The 4068-nt window shown below is 38.2% G+C and overlaps 1 pseudogene; it reads left to right on the forward strand.

Moving 5' to 3' along the window:
- The first annotated feature begins 1170 nt into the window (after positions 1-1170).
- On the forward strand, positions 1171-2563 carry LOC119588070 (annotated as a pseudogene).
- Positions 2564-4068: the final 1505 nt, after the last annotated feature.

A 4068-nucleotide genomic window follows, 5' to 3' on the forward strand; every position in this document is an offset into this window, starting at 1 on the left:
TATTATATATATACATATATTTTTTTTTTATTTTTTTTTTTATTTTTATTTTATGTGAGAAAAGTCGAGGAAAGAAAATTGGATGTTGCTGAAATGAAAATGCTCAGATGGCTGGCGGGGGTACCAAAGATGGACTGCAATACGGAATAACTATATAAGAGGATCACTCAAGGTAACAGAAATATCAAAGAATGTTCAGGAATCAAGACTGCGATGGTATGGACACCCGCTAAGAAGAAACGAAGGTCATGTGGGAAGACAGGCAATGGAGAGAAAATAGAAGGAAATGGGACCAAGAGGGAAGGCCAAGACCAGTGGAAGGAGTTTTTCCCAAAAAGATATGAGGGAAAGAAACACCTAGACGAGGCAGAGGCATTAGACAGAACTCTATGGCGAAGTCTCATTAGAAATGGCGACCCGGGTAGGGAAAAAACTAAGGGCAAAGAAGATATTTTGTATAGTATACATGAGCCGGTGTGCCTGCCTGGAGACTTGCCTCGAGGGATCTTCAGGTTTTGACTTGAAGATGGGAATCCAGGTGGATTTCGAAACTGTATAGTCTCACTTTCAATAAATCTAGTTTTTGTAATTGGGGGTTTTTCCCATATGGGGTGTGTGTGTGTGTTTTTTTGTGGTGTTTCGTGTGTGTGTGCATATATATATACAAAATATAATAATATATATATATATATATATTATATATATATATATAATTTATATATATATATATATATATTTTATATATATTATACACATTGGTGTGTGTTGTGTTTCTTTGTACTTGTTCTTATATGTGTTGTCACGTGCAGTTAATGGTTTGCTCAGACAAGTATTTTCATGCATGAACATCGAAAAGTTTTCAGGGACAAATCTGCATGGAAATCCCGCTGAGTAATCCTTCGTTACGCCTCAGCAATATAAGCTTTTTCCCTCCCTTTGTGTCTCCGGCCACTTTTCTCATCTCTTGTGGTGAAAGGATGGTGAAGATGGCACTCTCCTGTCTCGCCGCATGGGTGCCTTGCTCTCGGGGGAGCGGCGCCTCACAACCCCCAGCCGCCACTTCAGGGCTTGGTCGCGGGACAGCCCCTCCGAGGACCCTTTAGTCCCCTTTCGCCCAAGATGACCGCGTCGAGCCCTCGTCAGGGAGCGGGGCAGACGGCGCGGGCCTGAATGCCGAGAAGTCTCGCCCCAGACACGGGCAATCCAGTTGGGTGAGGTGAGAAAAATTTTGAGCTTCATAGACAAACAAAACAGTGGCTTTGATAACTGAAAAAGAAACTTCACTGAACTGCCTGTTCTGACTCTGTTTCTCTATATTTAAAGCCGTTCCATGGCACTCACTAAACGTGGACGAAGGAACCAATTCCCTTTCACTACGGCGGCGGGGGTCGGCGCTGTCCTCGGCAAGGTCTCCCGACGGGCGACATCCTTGGGCGCCGCGACGTACGGCCAGCAGTCGGTCTTCGGCGGGAGACAAGTTTTAGGTTCCCTTCGGTCAATCTTGACTTCGCTGGGGTGTCAGTGAGCCATATGCATGGAGACTAAAGATCGAAAAAATTACTGAATCCTTCTCGGTGCATTATTCTCTCCCAGGTGTCCTCTCATGGGGCGGCTAAACACCCAAAATATAGATAAGTCTCCTCTTGGCGTGAACCATAACAGTGCAATATTCTCTCCCAGGTCGTTCACCATCCCCAACCTCGGCGTTGGCGTCGGCTACAGGGACAACGGCCCACCAAAAACTTCTGTCGCTCTCCCGGCGCCCACGCTCAGTCGTTCGGAGGAGGGGAAGCCCCACTTTCCACACCCAAATCACTGCACTCGGGAAAAGGATTTTTTTTGTTTACGCAATTCACTTCACGACCCTTCCATAGCCAGTGTAAAGAACATTCTTCACTATCCAGATGTAACCCATTCCTTTGCCTCGGCAGCGTCTCTGAAAAAAGGAGCATCCTTGAACCTGGAAACACCGACTCAATGACCGACACTCACTGTTCGGCGGCATCTCTCGGAGCAACACCGATTATTCAGGGTATGCTAAAGCTCGACTATGAGTACTATATATCTGCAGTGTGAAGCAAACCTCACGTGGTAACTTGAATAACCAAGCACGCTGGTATACAGATGTTCTGTCTATAGGGCATGCACTAAGTGATGAATAGCAATCGACAAACTTTTAAATCCGCTAAGTAATTTTCTCTCTCGGGTTAGATTGTTTTTCACGCACGGACACAGACGCCAAATTGGGTTACCGCTACAACATCAACGACAGAAAAGAACTTCCTCAGCCTCACCGGAACGCATAGCAATTCGGATTTGGGGTGAGTGCGTTGTTACTTTTTAGGAGTCTTCATCTTCCTTTTTTCAGTGTAATGAGTAACGTCAATTAAAAGGGTTTTTTTTTACGGCAATACCCTTAGAAACTACATAATTTATTTTTATAAGACAAGCCTTTATTTTTCCCAACAGGCCATTCGGAAGTCTTCTGGCCAGACTTTCAGGCTGGGCTTCGGTTCCAACTTCTGAGTTCTTGCTTCAAGTCGAGGAGAAATGGTTACTTTGAGTTTCTTTTGCAATGTATTGGTGCAATTTGGTCCTTCTGAGTCAAAAAAGATGGTAAACAAATGCGTGTTTTTTACTCGCAAAGGCTATACTATTTTCCAAAGAAAGTTGATTGTATTTTCAAATGTTGCTGTAATCTTCCCTTTAAAAAAAAGGATGAAAGATATGTGAAAATCATAAAAGCGACTTTTCAAAAATATCCTTTTAATGATTCGGGTTTTAAAACCCCTTTTCCCTTATTTTTGATTATAAAAAAATAAGAAAAACTATGAAAAAGAAAAAACAATTTTTTAATCCTGGTTTTTTTTTCTTTCTTTTTTTGGGTTGCAATCAAAAAAAAAATAAAACCCTGCATTAAACAAAAAACAAAAATCCCTGCAGAAAAAAACAAAACCCTAAGATTCGAGCATCCCGGTCATTTAAAGAACCGTCGCCCCCCAGCAATACCCAAAACAAGCCGCCTTGGGGCACTTCACCCTTTCCCGGGGGTCCATACCAGTGCAAAAATGCCACCCCCCATTTATTTTAATCACTCAGCCAGTAATATTTGTGGGTTTGTTTGGATAAAAGCCTTATTGGGATCTAGTTGGTTTTTGCCACCAGATTATTTAGGTAATGTAATTACCCAAAGCCATTTTTAGTATATTGAAAGTTATTACAAAATTTTTTTATTATTTCCTTTTTAATTTTTTACCAAAAATTTTTTTAAAAAAAATTTTTTTCAAAATTTAACTCTTTGAATAAAGGGGGTATTTTTGTTGTTGTTGTTTTTAATATACAAAAAGTATTTTTTCAGGTGAAATTCAAGTTGGTGAAAAATATTATAGGGGATAATAATTTAAATTTTAAAAATATTTTTTTAAAATTTCCCTTTTAGTTTTAAATGATTAAGACAAAAAATATAAAAATATTTTCATTTATTTCTTTTATCAAGTGATTTGTGTGTGTGGTTTTTTTAATAAAAAATTAAAAAAATTTCTTTGAAACATCTTTATGTTAAAAAAGTTATTTATTTTGTTAATTTTTTAAATAAGTTTTTTTATTTCAGTGAAAAAAAATTCTTAATTTAAAAAAATTCCGTACAAAACTTTTAAAAATTTTCATGGGTTTTCTATTCCGTGGAAACAGTTTTTTTTTTTTAAATATTCACTTAAATTAAAAAATGCGTTGTGGTACTTTATGTTTTGTTAAAGGCCAAAATTTTAACGACTAAAATTTTTGTGTTTGTTTTTTTTTGTTGTTTTTGTTTTTTTGTTTTGTGGTTTGTTGTTTTTAAGGGAAAAAGAGTAACCAGAAAGTTTTGTTTTGTTTTTTTTTTTTTTTTAAAAAAAAAATTTTTTTTTACTGAAGGAAAAAAAGGAAAGATAAATTGTTTTGTGTTTTAAAAAAACCAAAAAAGGGGGAATTTTTTGTTTTTTAATGAAAAAGTATAAGGGAGGAAAATAAAGGAATGTGGTCCCAGAAAAGGGTGGATGGGGCCAGCAATTCCGATATGGGGAGGGTGTG

This window comes from Penaeus monodon, chromosome 3 (genome assembly GCF_015228065.2).
Source record: "Penaeus monodon isolate SGIC_2016 chromosome 3, NSTDA_Pmon_1, whole genome shotgun sequence".
NCBI lineage: Eukaryota > Metazoa > Arthropoda > Malacostraca > Decapoda > Penaeidae > Penaeus > Penaeus monodon.